We start from the raw sequence: 23740 nt of genomic DNA on the forward strand, positions 1-23740 counted from the left end.
GCATGGGTTGGAGAGTAGCTACATGGGTGTCTATATAGGTTATTAGTTGGTTTTTTGAGTATCAGTATGAGTGTCTGCATGGTTCGGTGGGGGGTATGACGTAGTGCATAGGTGCATGAATGAGTGACTCACTGTTTGTATGTGTTGAACAGAGCATGTGTGCAGGATTGCATGGGTGGATGAGTGTGTGTATGGGTGTGTTAGTGAGTGAATGACTGTCTCAATAGTGTCTTTATGAGTAACTACATATGTTTAAAACTAGTATATGTGACTATTGGTTTATATATGTGAGTATATGTGAGAGTGAGAGATTGAAAGAGTTCCTGTATGAATAAGTATGTATTTCTATAAGTAATTGTTTAAAAGACTAAGTATGTGTAAGTTTCCGTAGAAGTAAGTGTGGTGGTGTGTGTATAACTGTATATGCAAGTAAATGTATGTTTGATTCTTTATTAGCATGAGTGACTATGTGTGTGAGTAGCTCTATGGATGAGTGGCATTGTGTAACAGGATGTATAGGTGTATGAGTACATATGATAAGTGAGTACATGTATGAGTGACTGTATTGGACTGTTGGTGAATGAGTGGATGTGTATGTGGATCTTAGAATTACTGAAGAGGTTGTTGTAACTGTTATTGGTATGTCCATTGTTTTGTAAATTTTAGTCTCTATTTTTGAATGTGTGTATCAAAGGTTTTATTAGGGGAAGAGGAGGTCTGCCACTCTATCACAAGGATGATGTCATCAGTGAGGTCATCAGTGATGTCATCAGTGATGTCATGAGTGATGTCACTGACCATGTCATGAGTGATGTAATATGTGACGTCATCAGCAGTGCATTGCGGGCGCGCGAGTTATAGTTAGCTGAACTAACTATAACGGGGGAATTTCATTGGTTTTTTACGAGTAAAATGTCCAGCTAACTATAACATGTGTGAAACCTATGGTTTTTTCACTGAATTTCTAAGGTTTTTTAAATGCTAATTCCTAACTATAACGTGTGTGAAACCTATGGTTTTTTCACTGAATTTCTAAGGTATTTTAAATGCTAATTCCTAACTATAACGTGTGTGAAACCCATGGTTTTTTCAGTGAATTTGCAAGGTTTTTTAAATGCTAATTCCTAACTATAACGTGTGTGAAACCCATGGTTTTTTCAGTGAATTTTCAAGGTTTTTTAAATGCTAAATTTTTTTTTTTCTTCTATTTTTTCTAACATATTTTTATTTTAATTTTCTTACCTTTTATAAAGACTATGATTAAATTTTTAAAATTCTTTAATATGTTTTTTTTTATATATTTTTTAAAATAAACATGTAAAATTTATTTGCAGTACTTTTTTTCTATTTTTTTTTTAATTTTTTTAGTACGCGTACCGTAAGCTCACGGTAAGCGTACGGTTTACGCAACGTCCGTAATTTTCCTACGCTGCTTGCGTATAGTTACGCAATTTGCGTAGCCGCGCGTACTCCGCGTGGGACGCGTACGCGTGTACGCTACACGCGCACGTTACGCGGAAGTGCCGGGAGTGACTGTTATGCGCATGCGCGCAAGCGCGTGTCTTTTTTACGCGCATGCGCACTTTTGCCGTAAGCGTACCGTAAGCGTACGGTAGGTCATGTGATCATGAAACACAACTTTTGATTGGTTGAAACTACTTTCAGTTCTAGAACTCTCCTACACCACACCCATTCCCCTCATTTCTGCTTGTGATCCCTTGGGAGAAGGAGCTGGTTTGTCTTTGGGATACGATGGCAGAACAGCAGAGCTCTTCTGAGAGTGAGGCTAGCACTAGCAGCACTGTCTTGAGGCAGAGATCGAGGAAACAAAAGCCCTCTTATGTATGGGATTATTTTACTTTTCCTGAAGGCCAGCAAAAGGTAAATGCACCCTTAGTGACTTGTAAGCTGTGTAAGCGTGTACTTTCTAGAGGTAATCCTAACAGGAAGTATTCCTTTGGGAATCACACCATGAAGAGACACCTCCAGGATGTACACAGAAGGACACATGGTCATCTTTTTGGAGGTAACTCTTCAGAAAGACAAGCCAGTACATCCACAGCAGCTCAGCCTGGACCATCATCTGCAGGGCTGACTCCTTCTTCTGCAGGTCAGGTGAGCCCTTCATCTGTGGGGGGAGAATCTCCTTTTGCTGGCCCTCTGGAAATTAACCCTCGGTTTGCGAGGGTTGAAGTACGGTGCGCCACTTGTCACGATCTAATTACTTATAGGGAGACCAGTGTTTCCCTAGTGAACAGTAAAATAGATCAGCACACTTGTCGTACCGTCTAATATTCCCAATCTTTCTTTCCTCTGTCCCTGCATGAACACAACGGCTCTTTTAAGAGCCAACCTTACCTTTCATCTATTTTTTATATATGTTTTTAAAAACTTTTTTTTTTTTTTTTTACCGTACGCGTACGGTACGCGTAATTTTTTTTTTTTTTTTTTTAAAAAACACTAAAAATCAATTATCACATTACAAGGTCCTTGAGAGACTACAATTATTATTATTGACTTACCATACTCACTCAAAAAAATATTTATTCATTTGTTTTTTTAAAAAATAGCTTTAAAAATGGTTCTAGTTTTCGAAAATTTTCTATATAAATCTGAAAAAAAAGAAAAAAGTATTAATATTTTTAAAACATTTTATAATACAGTACACATATTTACATTTTTTTCCCAAAAATATTTTTGCCTTATTTTTGCTGTTTTCAGAATATATTGCATTTCACTATAAATTGTGAAAGCAATTGCATTCATCATTTTACAGCGGGCAAAAAAAAATAACAATCACAAAGATTGTAATAAAAAAGCCCAGAATCTCTTTTTACTTAAACTTAACATTATAGAAATGCATAATATTCTAAAAAAATATCATCTAATACCAATACTTATTTCTTTAAAATACCGTCTGATATGTTTGTTTCAGAAATATAATCACAATATTATATCTCAAATAACTCCAAAATACATCTGATTTCATTTCCTTTAGACCAAATAGTAATTTTAAATTTTTTTTTGGAATAAATTTCCAACGGTAATCCAATAAAATTCTAAAGTTTAATTTGTCCAGATCTCACCGATTCTCTGTAACATTTTGGTTCACGAAAATTTTTTGAATAATTTATTAAGTCCACAATAGAATTGGTTACTTTTCCGCATGGCCAAATAGTAATTTTTTAAATCATTTTTGAAAAAATTTCCAATGGCAGTCCAATAACATTCCAAAATTTAAAATGTGCAGAAGTTACCGATAATCTCTAAATTATTGGTTTTTCAAAGTTTCATTAAAAATTTAAAAAGTCCACATTACAATTGGTTATCTTTCCATTAGGCCAAATGATAATTTAAAAAATCTTTTTTCTACAAAATTGTAATGGTAATCCAGTAAAATGGTAAAATTATTTTGTCGAGATCTTGCCAAATCTGTCTAAAATTTAGGTTTCAGGAAGATTAGATAGGAATTTGCTAAATCAAAAGGCAAACGTTGTTTGAAAATCAATTGGGAATCATTACACAGTGTCCAGCCTTTTTCACATTTAAGATAAACTGTGTAATGTCCAGAAGTAACAGTAGGTCCATCATGGAAAATTATTGCAACAGTTACAAAAGTTTTTCCTGAAATTGATAATTGCTGTCCTGTAAACTTCTTTATTAAAGTATCCAATTTTGAACCATCAGCTCTACATCGTTGCATCATTAAAATTACATACTGTCCGTATTCCTTTAAAATTAATGTTGAAAACATGTCAGAATTACACTCACTACATTTCATGCTATGATTAGCATCTTTAACTAATTTTGCAAAAGTGACTGTTTTACTCTCTGGCAATGTCAAATAAATAAATCTTTCATTATCAACAATAGAGCCACATATATTATAACAATTATCACAACTATGTTCCCATTTATAAGAGAGACCAAAAAAAATGTCAATGGGAACTCCTTCTTCTTCCACTACCTGAAGAAAATACATCAAAAATTCATGTGCATCTTGCTGTTCATTTTGAGAAAACTGTGTTCGTCCTGAACATACATCTAAAAGTTTTCTAATTTCAGTAGCACTTTCTATTTGAGTTTTATCTTTACTCAGCTTTTGAAAAAGGAGACTCAGCTCTGAACAGAATCTTTTTCCCTGATTTACTATTATCTGCTCTTGCAAACTTTTCAGATAAAATGCAACATTCAGCACTACATTTGCGTAGCAGTTGACACCAGAGCTATTTTCAAAATGACATCCTACAACCTGTTCTTCATTTTCCTTTTTCTTTTTGCTTGCAATTACATCACTCCTCTTTTTTTTCCTCTTCTCTACATCTTCATTACAGATATTCTCATTTTTTCTTTTACGAGAAACTACACGTTTCTCCAACACAGGATACTGACCTAAATGAGGAGCATAGCTTCTTCTTAATCTATTATACTCCTTTACACAGTTTGTATCAGCACTAACTTTTGAGTCATCAAAGTCTATCATGAATAAACCTGATAATGTTTTCACTCGTGACAAAGCTACATATGCCATACCTTCTTTGAACACAGTTGAACCAATGTTCACAAATGCACAATCTACAGTCAATCCTTGAGACTTGTGAATAGTTACAGCATATGCTAGAGAAAACGGAAACTGCTTCCTACGTACATATAAGTCTTTCACAAGCATAAAACGTACTGTACAACGACAAATATCTTTAACTTCTTCTATCTGATCAAATTTGATTTTTAAACATTCAACTCCTTCTTTTTTCTGGTAATTAATAAAACCCACAACTCTTCCCATCGCTCCATTAACTAAACCTTTTTCAACATCCAAATTTCTCCTTAAAAATACTCTACAGTTCATGCAAACATATAGATTTTTTTCTAATCCAGCTGTTTTGGAGATGTTCTTCTCTAGTGAGTCCAATTTATTTTTCAGTTTGCCTGTTACTGTGACACTAATTCTTCCATCCTCAATTTTGTCCACTGCTTCCAATTTCCTGATCTCTTCCTTTTCCAATTTCAAAAGCTCCTCATTGAATATTGAGCATTCACGTAGAGTTGGCATTAAGCAGATGACACTTTTGTTTTCTGCAATGTTCTTGTATATCTTCTCTGCAACTATTTCTTCCTTTGGAAATAAATTATGTAGCAGCCGACTCTGTAATGTTTTTTTGCCAACTTCTGTGAGTAGTCCAATCCTGATATCTTTCAGAATACTTCCATATTCTTCATCGTTTGCTTGCCTCATATTAGTAGTAAGTTCCTTGTACTCAAAGAAGGACCAAATATTTGTATTTCCGATGCTTCCCAATGACTTCTTCGTGTCTTCATGTGTGACAGTATTAAACACTGGTTGTCCTTTAACTGGAGTAAGTTGCAAAAGATCTCCAAAAACTATGACGTGCTTTCCACCAAATAACATGTCATAGTCTGTCTTCAAAATTTGCTGCATTCTTAAATGCACAAAGGCAAGCATTAAGTTTGATACCATGCTCACCTCATCAATAATGAGAACTTGCATCTTCTTCAATACTCTTGAAACTTCCAAGGATGCTTCTCCAGTTAGCTTGTTGAATTGTATTTTGTTCTCATGCTCCACTGGTAACATTAGCAAACGATGTAAAGTGATTCCTTTTATGTTATATGCTGCTAACCCAGTTGGAGCAGTAACCACACAAGACAAAGTAGAATCCGTTTTTTGCTTTAGGTAGCTTCTGCTGACTTTTATTAGGAAACTTTTTCCAGTTCCAGCTTGTCCGCTTACATACATCCTGATTGGATGAAATGATGTGCATGAGCACTCTTTTTTTTCATGTAGAAATCCGTGATCAATTTTGTTTTTGATCTCTTCATAAATTTGTTGCTGCTCTTGATTCAGTTGTCTTTCCAAATTTTCTAAGTCTATAAATTCTTCTTGAGCTTGATTCATAGCCGTTTCCACTTCATTCATGGCTATTGATGCTTCATTTTCAATGATTGGTTGTCCTAGGGGATCTTGACTGAGTGTTCCTGAACTTTGGCTGTCCTGAGAACTATCTCTAGCGATTTCTGCTGCAATTGTAGTTTCCTGATCAATTTCTTCATTTAACATTTGCAGATAAGTTGAGAATGTACTGCATTGTATGCTGTCTTTGCAAGCATTAAAAGAATCTTCATAGCTCTGGAATTCTCCCAGTAGTTCATCCTCTGTACGCCATGGTTTAAACAACTGTAAAAGAGCCAAGTAGTAAAATTCCTTCTTGTCAGTAGTGTCGCAACTCAGCTTCCGGTGATTTATCAAACTTCCTTTTGTTTGCTTCACCAAACATCCTTCTTCACCAACGACTTTATATTTTCCATTATTGATGTCTTCTGTGGCTTTCCGTGAATAAATGTAGTTCTGCAGCACTTCATAGAGACACATGTTCTCCAGATGTTGACTTCTCTTGGGATAATATGTGTCCAACATGTTTGTTTTCAAAATATCTGTACTTTCTGGGTCATTCTCGGCCAAATATTCAATTTCTCCTACAGATTTCAGTACCCGATTTCTCATTGCTGCAAGGCCTAAACTTGCCCAAATTATTCTTCTTGACTTCGAGTAGAGACTTGCAGAAGATAACCTATCTGAACATTCGTAGGATCCAATTTCTCGATGCGATAACATCTTCAAACTGAAACTGTACAGCTTCTTACTGACAGTCTTCTCGTGAGAAATCTCTTCCCACATTTCCTTCAATTCTGTTTTTTCTGATTTCGTAATGTAAGACGTTACATATCGAGCAACAGCAATGGAATTGTCAGCTACATACTGTATATCCATGTTAGCGTTCCACATGGATAAAATGACTGGGTTGTAGTCATTTATATTTTTTGATTCTTCTTTTCTTTTTAGGTTGTAGGTATTCTTAGGTGATTTTCTTGTGATAGTATGTCTCACAGCTGACATAAAACTGTTGACTCTTCCATTTGAAAGAACAGGTCTAGGAAATCCAAATCGACATTTAGTGTAGTATTTTTCTTTGCTCTTGTATTTCCGTCGACAGTATTTTCCACACCGATGACTTTGGAAACGTAAAACTTGCTCCTTTAACTTGTTCTCTTCTGTGCTTTTTAGTATAGCACATGTTGCATATTCTTCAATGTAAGATAACACTGCTTCATCAGCATCTGTTCCAAACTTTGGGGCATCCTTGATCCACAACAGCATATGAATATGAGGAGCACCTCTTGCCTGGTACTCTTTTCTCCAAAAGAAATCCACTACTTCTCCAAGGGGTGGATTTTTTTTATTGCAGATGAAGGACATCATAGCCTCAAATCTATGATTGAAATATCTGCAAACATTAACCGGATCCAATGAGCACAGTTCTCCTGCTGTCTTGTATTCGATGTTTTTAATGTTTGAATTGGCCTCTCGTAGAAAATCCAGTAAATCATCCCAAGCGTACTCGGCACAGCTTAGGGTAAGGAACCATGTTGGTGTTCCTAAATTCCGTAACATGCATTTTAGTTCACCATGACGTCGGTACCAATATTCATTTGTCCCACGCTGACAAGCCATCAGATTGATCAGTTGTGTTTCCAAATGATCATCTCGGTGCTGCACTTTCTCCATAAAATCCTTAGCAGACACATTTTGTAAATGTACTCCACTTTTTAAAATGTGATTTACTGCATAAGACAGTGCAGACAAGTCGCTTTCAAATAAAAGATGGAACAAATAAGGAATACTTTGTCGAAATCTGGGATCTTCTGCATATAGTCTTGTAGTCCGATACTCAGAAGCTGGAATCTGTTCTGGACGTTCATCGTATCGTCCTCCTTTTCCTTTAGGAAACAGCTGGGGAAAACATCGAGCTTCCAAGCTCTCCTCCCATACACTCACGGGAGTTCCTTTTGCTTTCTTCATCTGAAAGAGATCAATATTGTCTCCCATAACTTCTTTCGAATGAAGAGGATGTATGCTAAAATGTTCATAAATTTCTTCTTCCTTTGACTTGTCCACTTTTTCAATTTGTCCAGTTGGTATTTCTGTGTCTTCTTGTAAATCTTCTTCTTCTTCTTCTTCTTCTATATAAATTGATTCATACCATTTGTTATTTTTTTTCAAATACAAATTTGCTCTTTGTACTTTCCGCACATCTACCAGCTCCTGCCAAATCTTCTTATTCTTTGTAGGTACACCATTAACCAGAATAATTAATGGTTCAGTTTCCAAAGTATCCGCATCAATAGTTTCCATATTTTTTTTCAAATCCAAGGGCAAATACACCACTCTACCTTTTAAACCTCTCAGTAAATCTGAAGGAGGTAATTTACCAGTTTTGGGCTCCATACGTACTATGGTCTGGAACGGATGAACACATTGAATGAGTATAGACTCATATGTATTTAATTCAGAAAGTTCAGCAGGAATAGCATCCAATTCTAAATTATTATGTACAGCTCTGGTCGGCATTCTATTTTCCTCTAACTTGTTGTAACAGTATTTACAAATACGCTGATCTTCACCCAATTCAAAACAATTTTCTAGAAATATATATGTGGCAAAATCCTTCCACTTATAATTATCTTCATTTTCACTCTTTCTGTAGAGATCAACATTCCTAGTTTGTTTTCTATAATGAGTTCTGCGGCAACAAATACAAGTAAAATTTGGTCTTTCATTAGAGACTATTGCAAATTTTGTTATGTGATCATTAAATGTGTTACTTACAGAGGGTTCTACATTCTCTTCCACTTCTTCCTCATTTACTGTGTCCTTCTCTGCACTGTTTTGTTCAGGACCAAAGTAACAAAACTGAATTTCATCAACAACCTTCTCTACATCTGATACTGTTCCTCGGAACAGAGCCCTATTCAATTCATTTAACTTTATTGCTGGACTTTTGGCAAAATACAACCGTCTCACAAACTTTCTCATTTCAGTATGATGAACAGCCAGCATCCTAAAATGATGGAAAACACTATTGCACACTTTTCTAGATAGACAAGCCAGAGAATGACCCTGCAAACCAGTATTCTCTCTCACTCTGCATGGATCCAGACTTTGAAGCACCTTAATCTTCTGTTTTACACTTTTTTTACTATATTCTCTTAGAAACTCTCGAAATTTGTCAATAGATTCCTGACGCACAGTGCAAATACTACTACAATTCCAAGTGTACACTGGGGCTTTAGGACGTCTCCCCATTGCCTCATCTGCCATCACTTGTACCTCATCTCTTGGAACCATTATCTCCTTCTCCATTATGCAACCATTTGTTACTTCGTATGAACGACCTCTGGTGTCAACTGCATGCAGCAAACTATTACTTTGAAAATAGCTCTCTTCATTAAAAAAAGGTTCACTACTTGAACTATGCATCCACTTTCCTAAAAACACTTTACAAAAGTTTGTTCTGTTCACTACTCTTTTCCTTTTGCTATGTGATTTCAGTACATTAACCATTTTGTCTAATGTACGCATCCTATTCAAAATTAATATGAATAGTTTCCTTTTTAATTCTAATGCCTTTGCTGCAATGGCTTCAATTTCTTTTTTTCTCTTGTAATATTTTGCCTTTTGCTTATATTTCTTCACATCCTTTATCAAATTGGACATAACTCTTCTCTGAAACATTTTTCTACGTATCTCTTTAAACGCTGTTTTTCTGTTTATGTAAATCTTTTCAGTTGCAGAAGGTATATTTGCATTAACTAAATTCTCAATTTTTTCCTGTTCTGTTCGTTTCGTAACATTCTTTCCAGTACAGACATTTTGTACATTTTTCCTTGTTTTGAATATATTTTTAAGAAATTGTTTTTTCTGCTTACCAGAAGATTTTTTCTTTTTCCCAACATGAGCATCTTCTACTAACTTTGGTCCTCCAGTTGTCTTCAAATATAGTTTTTTTTTAGCGTTTTTTGAACTCTGGATTTTGTAGGCATCTTAAATTTTGTTCACTGCTCTTCAGCAATACCTGAAAAAAACTAAAAAAAAATTCCTTTATTGTATTTAAATATATTACTACATTTCTTTTCACAATAGTCACAAAACGAAATTTCTATGCCAATTTGAATGCACACTAACTGCTCTTTTTTTTGGGCAAGTGAAAATCACTTTTACAAACTGTCACATTATGAAACCACTTTTCAGATTTTTTAAAAAGCCCATGTCCAGACTGCTACACTACAGCAAGGGCAACCAGCCTTGGTGATGCTGAATGTATTTGCATTACAGACTGAAACCTGAAAACCCCACTCGCTTGTAAATACTGTGCATGATTATACATGGCAAGCACATGGGTGTGTGCTAAGAGTCTGCTTCTTCCCCCAAAAATTCGCTCCCCCTTTCCATCTAATGCAACTGTGAAATCACCAGAGCAATACGCAATAAATCTCTGCCTATAATTCCTCTCTGCACACAGAGTCATGTTTTCACATTAGTCCCAAAACGAAATTTCTTTGCCAATTTGAAAGCACACTTACTGCTCTTTTTTTTTCGGGGCAAGTGAAAATCACTTTTACAGACTGACACATTATGAAACCACTTTTTTTGATTTATTTAAATGCACATGTCCAAACTGTTTTTTCAGACCACCACCATGTGTATTCTCGGTGACTGCCTACACTCCAGCAAGGGCAACCAGCCTTAGTGATGCTGAATGTATTTGCATTACAGACTGTAACCTGAAAACCCCACTCGCTTGTAAATACTGTGCATGATTATACATGGCAAGCACATGGGTGTGTGCTAAGAGTCTGCTTCTTCCCCCAAAAATTCGCTCCCCCTTTCCATCTAATGCAACTGTGAAATCACCAGAGCAATACGCAATAAATCTCTGCCTATAATTCCTCTCTGCACACAGAGTCATGTTTTCACATTAGTCCCAAAACGAAATTTCTTTGCCAATTTGAAAGCACACTTACTGCTCTTTTTTTTTTCGGGGCAAGTGAAAATCACTTTTACAGACTGACACATTATGAAACCACTTTTTTTGATTTATTTAAATGCACATGTCCAAACTTCTTTTTCAGACCACCACCATGTGTATTCTCGGTGACTGCCTACACTCCAGCAAGGGCAACCAGCCTTAGTGATGCTGAATGTATTTGCATTACAGACTGTAACCTGAAAACCCCACTCGCTTGTAAATACTGTGCATGATTATACATGGCAAGCACATGGGTGTGTGCTAAGAGTCTGCTTCTTCCCCCAAAAAATCGCTCCCCCTTTCCATCTAATGCAACTGTGAAATCACCAGAGCAATACGCAATAAATCTCGGCCTATAATTCCTCTCTGCACACAGAGTCATGTTTTCACATTAGTCCCAAAACGAAATTTCTTTGCCAATTTGAAAGCACACTTACTGCTCTTTTTTTGGGGGGCAAGTGAAAATCACTTTTACAGACTGTCACATTATGAAACCACTTTTTTCGATTTTCTTAAATGCACATGTCCAAACTTCTTTTTCAGACCACCTCCATGTGTAACCTGGGTGGCTGCCTACACTCCAGCAAGGGCAACCAGCCTTAGTGATGCTGAATGTATTTGCATTACAGACTGAAACCTGAAAACCCCACTCGCTTGTAAATACTGTGCATGATTATACATGGCAAGCACATGGGTGTGTGCTAAGAGTCTGCTTCTTCCCCCAAAAAATCGCTCCCCCTTTCCATCTAATGCAACTGTGAAATCACCAGAGCAATACGCAATAAATCTCTGCCTATAATTCCTCTCTGCACACAGAGTCATGTTTTCACATTAGTCCCAAAACGAAATTTCTTTGCCAATTTGAAAGCACACTTACTGCTCTTTTTTTTTGGGGCAAGTGAAAATCACTTTTACAGACTGTCACATTATGAAACCACTTTTTTCGATTTTCTTAAATGCACATGTCCAAACTTCTTTTTCAGACCACCTCCATGTGTAACCTGGGTGGCTGCCTACACTCCAGCAAGGGCAACCAGCCTTAGTGATGCTGAATGTATTTGCATTACAGACTGAAACCTGAAAACCCCACTCGCTTGTAAATACTGTGCATGATTATACATGGCAAGCACATGGGTGTGTGCTAAGAGTCTGCTTCTTCCCCCAAAAAATCGCTCCCCCTTTCCATCTAATGCAACTGTGAAATCACCAGAGCAAAACGCAATAAATCTCTGCCTATAATTCCTCTCTGCACACAGAGTCATGTTTTCACATTAGTCCCAAAACGAAATTTCTTTGCCAATTTGAAAGCACAGTTACTGCTCTTTTTTTTTTGGGCAAGTGAAAATCACTTTTACAGACTGACACATTATGAAACCACTTTTTTCGATTTTCTTAAATGCACATGTCCAAACTTCTTTTTCAGACCACCTCCATGTGTAACCTGGGTGGCTGCCTACACTCCAGCAAGGGCAACCAGCCTTAGTGATGCTGAATGTATTTGCATTACAGACTGAAACCTGAAAACCCCACTCGCTTGTAAATACTGTGCATGATTATACATGGCAAGCACATGGGTGTGTGCTAAGAGTCTGCTTCTTCCCCCAAAAAATCGCTCCCCCTTTCCATCTAATGCAACTGTGAAATCACCAGAGCAATACGCAATAAATCTCTGCCTATAATTCCTCTCTGCACACAGAGTCATGTTTTCACATTAGTCCCAAAACGAAATTTCTTTGCCAATTTGAAAGCACACTTACTGCTCTTTTTTTTTGGGGCAAGTGAAAATCACTTTTACAGACTGACACATTATGAAACCACTTTTTTCGATTTTCTTAAATGCACATGTCCAAACTTCTTTTTCAGACCACCTCCATGTGTAACCTGGGTGGCTGCCTACACTCCAGCAAGGGCAACCAGCCTTAGTGATGCTGAATGTATTTGCATTACAGACTGAAACCTGAAAACCCCACTCGCTTGTAAATACTGTGCATGATTATACATGGCAAGCACATGGGTGTGTGCTAAGAGTCTGCTTCTTCCCCCAAAAAATCGCTCCCCCTTTCCATCTAATGCAACTGTGAAATCACCAGAGCAATACGCAATAAATCTCTGCCTATAATTCCTCTCTGCACACAGAGTCATGTTTTCACATTAGTCCCAAAACGAAATTTCTTTGCCAATTTGAAAGCACACTTACTGCTCTTTTTTTTTTGGGCAAGTGAAAATCACTTTTACAGACTGACACATTATGAAACCACTTTTTTCGATTTTCTTAAATGCACATGTCCAAACTTCTTTTTCAGACCACCTCCATGTGTAACCTGGGTGGCTCCTACACTCCAGCAAGGGCAACCAGCCTTAGTGATGCTGAATGTATTTGCATTACTGAGTCCAACCTCAAACCCTTAAACTATTCTTTTTTTTTCCAGTACACCTTAATTTATTGTGAAAACATACTCCATATTATTTTACATGTTCCTCACATTTAAATTTCTCCCAAAACAGAAAATGATAAACGCAACTACAACAAAAACAATTTCCATTTCTATTATTCATTTCTTAAGTTACCACATACATCCCCTCTCAAACTGTAAACTCACCTTTAAAATTAGTTAGTTGTGAAAGAAATGTGACACTCAAACAGCAGATTATCAGAGCCAGGATCTCTGTTGTGTTCACCTCTCTCCTCTCAGCAGAACCAGATAATGGCAAACTTTCCCTCTATTTTTCCACACATATACATGTAAGTTTCAAATCTCAGTGCTTCCCCCTTTTTTTCAAATGTAATCACACATTTCTATTGGTTGAAAACCAACCCTTTTCCAAAAGTACCCTTCCCCCAACTTGACTTCTGCCTAGTACCCTTCCCCCAACTTGACTTCTGCCTGCTACCATAGCAACAGCTCATGGAACACTGCTGTGTTGAGTTAGGTCAGAAGTTCGCCAAACAATGTTTCAATTCCACAGAGCAAGAGTGCTTGACTTTTCAAACCTAACAGCAAATCCATAGTACTGTTCTTTGGTTACACATTTTTTTGTACCAATACAAAACATGCTTCTATTAATTTACACATACAGCCTAGTTTTTATTCTAGAATGGTATGAAACAGCCAATCAGTTCTTTTTGTTTTGAAAAAAATATGTATGCCTCCATTTCCAAACTGTCTTTCTTTTCATATTGCCATTCTACTGAAAGACACCTCCTGAGTGCATCCAGATCTCCTTTGAAGATGTTCACAGTGTGGATTGTAGGGCACAGCTATGTCTTCTGGAGTGAAAAGTTTGCAGAGAAAACAGATATGGTGAGAGACCTTGCTTTGCCAAATGTAGACATTAAATGGATTGGTCAGAGAGGGTTAAAGTGGCACCAATTGATGCCATTGGTGAAATCCTTCATGCAAATCCAACACCCTGACCTCATAATAGTGCACTGTGGTGGCAATGACCTAGGCACTTTGACTGGGGTAGGTCTGGAAATGCTTATAAAGGACACCTTTGCACAACTGTTTTCACTTTTCCCTAAAACTGCCTTTGTGTTTTCCAACATATGCCAAAGGCAAAAATGGAACTGGTCCAATCATTTCTGTCCACAGATTGACAAAGCAAGAAAGCACGTCAACAAATCTGTTTCTGCTTTCCTCCGTGACTATGGTATGGGTGCCATTTACCACAACAACTTGCGTTATGACATGCAAGACATTTATAGAGGAGATGGTGTGCACTTCAATGATGAAGGGAACAGAGTCTTCCTTTTGAACCTTAGACTCTGCATCGGTACTTACTTGTAGGTACCACTAAAAAAATGACTTCATAAACACAACAGCTCTTTTTAGAGCTCCCTAATATCTAAACTCTTTTAGATCTGCTTTTCATTTATTTATTTTTATTTTTTTTACCGTACGCTTACCGTAAGCTTACCGTACGCGTACCCCGTGATTTTTTTAAAAATCAATAAATGTTTTTTTTGTACTTTTCTGTCCTTCTTTGACCCCCTTACAAATGTTAGGGGGTCTGTAACTCTCCTCATTGCCCCCTTTTCTTGTTTTCACTCTTTTTTTTCAGAGTGAAATACACAAAATGGCGGCCGCCGCTTCCTGGTTTCGGCCGATTCGAATGTTTACTAAGATCTAAGAGCCAATCAGAATCGCGCTCGCGCACGCCACCGTACGCTTACGGTAAGCGTACGGTAAGCGTACCGTAAGCGGGCTCAGATATATATATTGATTTAAAGGCTATTTTCTCAGAATCTACTGAACAGATTTACACCAAACCTACAAAAGGCACTTCCTTGACCTAGGGACTACCTCTCTGCCAAATTTCGAGTAATTCTGTTCAGCCGTTCGGGCTGTAGCTCGTTCTAAAGGTCCTATGGAAAAATGCATGGGAAAAACGCGTTTTGGGACCCCCCTTTTATCTCAGCCCCCGCTTGACGGATCCCCCCGAGACTTTCAGGGTAGGAGCGGAGCGTAGCGCCCCACCTATTTTGAGAAATTCGCGAGGATTCATCGACCGGCGCCAAAGTTATTCAAAATAGAATGTTGCGGATTTCCTATGGAAAAGGGGTCCTAACTATAACTACCTACTGGCGACCGCCAGTTGGTAATATATATATATATATATATATATATATATATTACTTCAACCAAGGGTTGCAGGTGTTCCACGATCCTCCAGAACGAGAGGGCGTCTTGCTAGAGCCAGCACCTGCAAGCTGGCGACACACAACAACCAGTCTTTCTCCAGGTAAGGACAAAAGTGCGAGACAGCTCCGGGATAAACTGCAACTGACTTTAATCATTACCAGCGCTCTGTATAAAACAACCCATGAAACGCTAGGCAGACGCGTTTCGCTTGTAATAGCTTCATCAGTGCCCGTTTCAAAAGATTAAACAGTGTCCTGGGGGTCTGCTGGTATTTTAGCTGTTATTGCGGCCACTCCCAGTCAGGTGCTTACTTGCCCCTCCTCCACCTCCGAGGCTGCAGGACAACTCGCGCTCCACCCATCAGGCAACGGCATTTTGGGAAATGAAGTCCTCCATGAGTGCCCATACAGTGATAGGGCCTCTCAGGCAACAGGTGATGCCCCAAACCAGTTTGGATGGTGGCCCCCACTCCTTCGCAGTTCCCTGGGGGGTGCAAGTCAGTTACAGTCTCCCTTATCAGGCAAATGATTTGCCTCCTCTCTCCCCTTACGCCAGTAACCTCCGTGTGGAAATATGCAGCGTCGGGGGGGTATCGCGGTGTAGACAATACTTCAACCAAGGGTTGCAGGTGTTCCACGATCCTCCTGAGAGGCCCTATCACTGTATGGGCACTCATGGAGGACTTCATTTCCCAAAATGCCGTTGCCTGATGGGTGGAGCGCGAGTTGTCCTGCAGCCTCGGAGGTGGAGGAGGGGCAAGTAAGCACCTGACTGGGAGTGGCCGCAATAACAGCTAAAATACCAGCAGACCCCCAGGACACTGTTTAATCTTTTGAAACGGGCACTGATGAAGCTATTACAAGCGAAACGCGTCTGCCTAGCGTTTCATGGGTTGTTTTATACAGAGCGCTGGTAATGATTAAAGTCAGTTGCAGTTTATCCCGGAGCTGTCTCGCACTTTTGTCCTTACCTGGAGAAAGACTGGTTGTTGTGTGTCGCCAGCTTGCAGGTGCTGGCTCTAGCAAGACGCCCTCTCGTTCTGGAGGATCGTGGAACACCTGCAACCCTTGGTTGAAGTATTGTCTACACCGCGATACCCCCCCGACGCTGCATATTTCCACACGGAGGTTACTGGCGTAAGGGGAGAGAGGAGGCAAATCATTTGCCTGATAAGGGAGACTGTAACTGACTTGCACCCCCCAGGGAACTGCGAAGGAGTGGGGGCCACCATCCAAACTGGTTTGGGGCATCACCTGTTGCCTGAGAGGCCCTATCACTGTATGGGCACTCATGGAGGACTTCATTTCCCAAAATGCCGTTGCCTGATGGGTGGAGCGCGAGTTGTCCTGCAGCCTCGGAGGTGGAGGAGGGGCAAGTAAGCACCTGACTGGGAGTGGCCGCAATAACAGCTAAAATACCAGCAGACCCCCAGGACACTGTTTAATCTTTTGAAACGGGCACTGATGAAGCTATTACAAGCGAAACGCGTCTGCCTAGCGTTTCATGGGTTGTTTTATACAGAGCGCTGGTAATGATTAAAGTCAGTTGCAGTTTATCCCGGAGCTGTCTCGCACTTTTGTCCTTACCTGGAGAAAGACTGGTTGTTGTGTGTCGCCAGCTTGCAGGTGCTGGCTCTAGCAAGACGCCCTCTCGTTCTGGAGGATCGTGGAACACCTGCAACCCTTGGTTGAAGTATTGTCTACACCGCGATACCCCCCCGACGCTGCATATTTCCACACGGAGGTTACTGGCGTAAGGGGAGAGAGGAGGCAAATCATTTGCCTGATAAGGGAGACTGTAACTGACTTGCACCCCCCAGGGAACTGCGAAGGAGTGGGGGCCACCATCCAAACTGGTTTGGGGCATCACCTGTTGCCTGAGAGGCCCTATCACTGTATGGGCACTCATGGAGGACTTCATTTCCCAAAATGCCGTTGCCTGATGGGTGGAGCGCGAGTTGTCCTGCAGCCTCGGAGGTGGAGGAGGGGCAAGTAAGCACCTGACTGGGAGTGGCCGCAATAACAGCTAAAATACCAGCAGACCCCCAGGACACTGTTTAATCTTTTGAAACGGGCACTGATGAAGCTATTACAAGCGAAACGCGTCTGCCTAGCGTTTCATGGGTTGTTTTATACAGAGCGCTGGTAATGATTAAAGTCAGTTGCAGTTTATCCCGGAGCTGTCTCGCACTTTTGTCCTTACCTGGAGAAAGACTGGTTGTTGTGTGTCGCCAGCTTGCAGGTGCTGGCTCTAGCAAGACGCCCTCTCGTTCTGGAGGATCGTGGAGCACCTGCAACCCTTGGTTGAAGTATTGTCTACACCGCGATACCCCCCCGACGCTGCATATTTCCACACGGAGGTTACTGGCGTAAGGGGAGAGAGGAGGCAAATCATTTGCCTGATAAGGGAGACTGTAACTGACTTGCACCCCCCAGGGAACTGCGAAGGAGTGGGGGCCACCATCCAAACTGGTTTGGGGCATCACCTGTTGCCTGAGAGGCCCTATCACTGTATGGGCACTTATGGAGGACTTCATTTCCCAAAATGCCGTTGCCTGATGGGTGGAGCGCGAGTTGTCCTGCAGCCTCGGAGGTGGAGGAGGGGCAAGTAAGCACCTGACTGGGAGTGGCCGCAATAACAGCTAAAATACCAGCAGACCCCCAGGACACTGTTTAATCTTTTGAAACGGGCACTGATGAAGCTATTACAAGCGAAGCGCCTCTGCCTAGCGTTTCATGGGTTGTTTTATACAGAGCGCTGGTAATGATTAAAGTCAGTTGCAGTTTATCCCGGAGCTGTCTCGCACTTTTGTCCTTACCTGGAGAAAGACTGGTTGTTGTGTGTCGCCAGCTTGCAGGTGCTGGCTCTAGCAAGACGCCCTCTCGTTCTGGAGGATCGTGGAACACCTGCAACCCTTGGTTGAAGTATTGTCTACACCGCGATACCCCCCCGACGCTGCATATTTCCACACGGAGGTTACTGGCGTAAGGGGAGAGAGGAGGCAAATCATTTTCCTGATAAGGGAGACTGTAACTGACTTGCACCCCCCAGGGAACTGCGAAGGAGTGGGGGCCACCATCCAAACTGGTTTGGGGCATCACCTGTTGCCTGAGAGGCCCTATCACTGTATGGGCACTCATGGAGGACTTCATTTCCCAAAATGCCGTTGCCTGATGGGTGGAGCGCGAGTTGTCCTGCAGCCTCGGAGGTGGAGGAGGGGCAAGTAAGCACCTGACTGGGAGTGGCCGCAATAACAGCTAAAATACCAGCAGACCTCCAGGACACTGTTTCATCTTTTGAAACGGGCACTGATGAAGCTATTACAAGCGAAACGCGTCTGCCTAGCGTTTCATGGGTTGTTTTATACAGAGCGCTGGTAATGATTAAAGTCAGTTGCAGTTTATCCCGGAGCTGTCTCGCACTTTTGTCCTTACCTGGAGAAAGACTGGTTGTTGTGTGTCGCCAGCTTGCAGGTGCTGGCTCTAGCAAGACGCCCTCTCGTTCTGGAGGATTGTGGAACACCTGCAACCCTTGGTTGAAGTATTGTCTACACCGCGATACCCCCCCGACGCTGCATATTTCCACACGGAGGTTACTGGCGTAAGGGGAGAGAGGAGGCAAATCATTTGCCTGATAAGGGAGACTGTAACTGACTTGCACCCCCCAGGGAACTGCGAAGGAGTGGGGGCCACCATCCAAACTGGTTTGGGGCATCACCTGTTGCCTGAGAGGCCCTATCACTGTATGGGCACTCATGGAGGACTTCATTTCCCAAAATGCCGTTGCCTGATGGGTGGAGCGCGAGTTGTCCTGCAGCCTCGGAGGTGGAGGAGGGGCAAGTAAGCACCTGACTGGGAGTGGCCGCAATAACAGCTAAAATACCAGCAGACCCCCAGGACACTGTTTAATCTTTTGAAACGGGCACTGATGAAGCTATTACAAGCGAAACGCGTCTGCCTAGCGTTTCATGGGTTGTTTTATACAGAGCGCTGGTAATGATTAAAGTCAGTTGCAGTTTATCCCGGAGCTGTCTCGCACTTTTGTCCTTACCTGGAGAAAGACTGGTTGTTGTGTGTCGCCAGCTTGCAGGTGCTGGCTCTAGCAAGACGCCCTCTCGTTCTGGAGGATCGTGGAACACCTGCAACCCTTGGTTGAAGTATTGTCTACACCGCGATACCCCCCCGACGATGCATATTTCCACACGGAGGTTACTGGCGTAAGGGGAGGTAGGAGGCAAATCATTTGCCTGATAAGGGAGACTGTAACTGACTTGCACCCCCCAGGGAACTGCGAAGGAGTGGGGGCCACCATCCAAACTGGTTTGGGGCATCACCTGTTGCCTGAGAGGCCCTATCACTGTATGGGCACTCATGGAGGACTTCATTTCCCAAAATGCCGTTGCCTGATGGGTGGAGCGCGAGTTGTCCTGCAGCCTCGGAGGTGGAGGAGGGGCAAGTAAGCACCTGACTGGGAGTGGCCGCAATAACAGCTAAAATACCAGCAGACCCCCAGGACACTGTTTAATCTTTTGAAACGGGCACTGATGAAGCTATTACAAGCGAAACGCGTCTGCCTAGCGTTTCATGGGTTGTTTTATACAGAGCGCTGGTAATGATTAAAGTCAGTTGCAGTTTATCCCGGAGCTGTCTCGCACTTTTGTCCTTACCTGGAGAAAGACTGGTTGATATATATATATATATATATTGAAACAAATCCTCCCTACGGAAGAAGTAGGTCGCACACCAACAGCTTTCCAGTTGCTTTTCTTTATTTTCAAAATTCCATAGTTTTAGCAAAACCAATAAATTGACCAACGCGTTTCGGTAAACTCCGCTACCTTGCTCACGGTCGTCGTTTTTACTAATGTTAAAACAAACTGTTTTAAATAAAGATATTTGAAGGAAGTCCTTTGACACCAATTTCCTGTTCCCACCCTTGTGATGTCCCACAGGTTTATGGGTCTTGTAGTTCATATTGGAACAATCAAAAAGGTGCATGATAACATTTCAATTTGTTAGTTATTGTCCATCTATTTGCTTTGCCAGTTAAGAGATGTTACTCGTTATTGTAACGGATTTATTCTAGCCCGAGAGTGGGCATTGCAACAATTCTTTTACATGTCTTCAGAACGCAATTCACTTTGTTGACGAAGCCCTCCAGTGGGCCTTCCTGTATAATGTGTTTTCTGTACACACATGTTACACTGTTGCAACCAATTTGATTTAGTCCTTTTAGGGAGCCTTGCGTTGATTTTACGTGTTTTCCAGACTCCGTTAACTTGTTTTGTGTCCCAATATGCAATTGTTCTCATTGAATATTTTAGTTGTGGCCCTCCAGTGGGCGGTTGTCATGTGGTTCTTTTCCTACTGTGGGAAGGTGACTTTCATAGATGAATGTACAATTCTTCTGATTGGTTTAATCCATATGGGGTCATGGACCGCAAGTTCAAAATATGACACGATTCTTTTTGGCGTAGTGTTTTCTCCCTGTTTCCGCCACGAGAGCTCATCGGTACTGCCTCAATGCCATAAAATCTTAATAGTTTCCAATTAGCATTGTGGTGTGTTTCCATATGTTTGGCTATGGCATTGTTCCTGTCTTTATTTTTGGTCGCTCGTACATGTTCCAATATACGTTTTTTTAATTCACAGATAGTGGATCCAACGTATCTTAAAGGGCAAGGACATTCTACCACATAGACTATGTATTGGCTCTTGCAAGTTATCAAAGTTGTGATTTGCCAGTTTTTATTATTCGCCATCCTCACATCCTTAGTCGGCTTTGCAATTTCGCAGACTTTGCAGTTGTAGCACTTTGTGAAGCCTATTGTTTGTAACCAGGATTCTTTTGAGTGTTTGGCGATGAAGTGGCTGTGTGTTAAGCGATCCTTCAGACTTTTTGCCCTTCTGAATGTTATCACTGGGTGGCCACCCATTTTTTCTCCCATCATGCTGTCCATTGTTAGAATCTTCCAATTCTTCTTCAAGATATAAGTAATATCTTTTGCTTCTTGACTATAATCTGTGATCAGTCTTATGGGCTCCTCCATGTTATCTGATTTTTGCTGTTTTGGAGTTAAGCATTCTACCCTTGTTTTTTGATTGGCTCTGTTCCAGCTTGTGATTAGGCTTTTTTTAGGATATTTTCTCTGTATGAATCTTTGTATTGTGTTGCCACTGTGCTTCAACCAATCTGCATCTTCACTGCAGATTCTTCGCAATCGGAGAAATTCTCCATAAGGTATGCTGGAGATTGTTGATGGTTGGTGGAAACTGGTTGCTTCAAGAGTTGTGTTTGTCGCAGTGCTTTTGCGATGTAACGTCGTTGCCAGATGATTATCTTTTACAAAGATTTCCATGTCTAAAAAGACCACTCGTTCTTTGCTGAGATTATGTGTGAATCTCAAATTGGGTGTGCTGTTGTTTAGGATTGTATAGTACTCCTGAAACTTCTCCTCCTTGCCATTCCATACAATTAAAAGGTCATCTATAAACCGAACCCATGTGACAATGTGTTTGGTATATCGATGGTGTTTCTGATTCCAGGCAATTTCTTGTTCCCACCACCCCATTACCAGGCAGGCATAACTGGGGCTGAAAGAAAAGCCCATTGCTGCTCCGTTGCGTTGACGGTATAGATTGTCACCAAACGTGAAGACATTATTTTGCAGGCAACATTCCATCATATCCAATAACATTCTGTTATGTTCTTTGTAATGAATGTTTCTGTTTTTTAAAAACCAATCACAAGCGTTCAGACCTTGAGTGTTATCAATCGTGGTGTATAAAGCTACCACATCCATGGTGATGAGACAATAAGAATTAGACCACGTTATATCTTGTAAGATTCTCAGACAATCTGAAGTATCTTTGATATATGATTTTAAATTTTTGACATATGGCATGATGAAGTAATCAATGAAATTGGCCACTGGTTCCATGAGCGAACCTTTTGCCGACAAGATAGGTCTCCCTGGTGGTTTCTTGGGATCCTTATGTATTTTGGGAAGAAAATACATGGTTGCAATTACAGGAAAATCTACCGTGAGATACTTATATTCATCTTCATCTAGCAGATTCTTTGCTACCCATGATCTGAGTTTATTGTCCAAATCCCTTTTGATGGCTAAAGTTGGGTTAGTCTGTAGTTTTTCATAGAAGTCTCGGTTATTCAATTGTAATAGGGCCTCCTCAGTATACAATTTAGTGTCCCACAAAACAATATTGCCTCCTTTGTCTGCCATTTTTATAACAAATTCTTCTGACTTAGATAGATTGGTTAAAGCATCCCTTTCTGTTTTGCTGAGGTTATCTTTCAGTTTTTTGTGTTGTAGTTTATACAGATCTTGAATGACAGACTCATGAAAAAGATCAATTTTGTTCCCAGGAGGCAATTGGGGGTAAAATTTAGATCTTGGTTTTTTATCACTGAGGCCTGCACCTAGTTGTGGACATGCTGTTTCAAGCGAAATTTCTTTGCCTACTTCTGCATTTAAATTCAATAGGGTTAGAAAATCTTCAGAATCTTTAACCAGAAGACTTGACGTAGGAGTTCCTGATTGTTTAGTGTATTTGGCTTTATCTTGATTTTCCATAAAGTATTTAGCCAATTTTATTTTCCTGATATACAAGTATAAATCAATCCGTGTCTTTGCCAGGTTCATTCTTTCCGTGGGGCAGTAGTTGAGGCCCCGTTTCAATAGAGAGATTTCTTCCTGAGATAGAACCTTCGTCGATAAATTTATGACCTGAAGTTCATCTTTCATTGCTCCTTCCTCATTCTCATGCTCCGTGTTTTTATCCCACTCTCTTCGGTTGTGGAACTTGCTCCTTCGTCCCCTTCTTTTTGTTCGTCGTGTTTTCTTTGTCGCCAGGGTTTTCCCCCTCCTCTTCCTCTTGGTTGACGTTGTGTTTGTTGGTTTCGTTCCCACTGACGTTGTTGGAGGACCAAGCGCATGTCTCCTAAAAAAACCCTGCTTGAGCTTTCTGGGGTTGCCCCATTTTCCCCATCACTTGGGTCAGTAGAGGCCAGCGAAGAAAAGCTGCTAGAAGTAGTTGAGTGTTGAGTAGAGCCCATTTGTTGTTTAAAAGGATCATATTTTCGTGCGAACGTGAAGATCCTCCCTTCCGCATAATCAACAGTATCTCGCACAAATTTGCTGTGTTTGCGTTGCCTGACAATGTCTTCATGCTTGTCTATTTGTTTCTCTAG

At 40.6% G+C, this 23740-nt stretch overlaps 1 protein-coding gene across 2 annotated transcripts in view; it reads left to right on the forward strand.

The window, feature by feature from the left end:
* PALLD (palladin, cytoskeletal associated protein) overlaps positions 1-23740 on the forward strand; it is a 1042501-nt gene that overhangs the window by 337690 nt on the left and 681071 nt on the right. The window lies entirely within an intron of this gene.

This window comes from Triturus cristatus, chromosome 2_2, assembly GCF_964204655.1.
Source record: "Triturus cristatus chromosome 2_2, aTriCri1.1, whole genome shotgun sequence".
NCBI classification, from domain to species: Eukaryota; Metazoa; Chordata; class Amphibia; order Caudata; family Salamandridae; genus Triturus; species Triturus cristatus.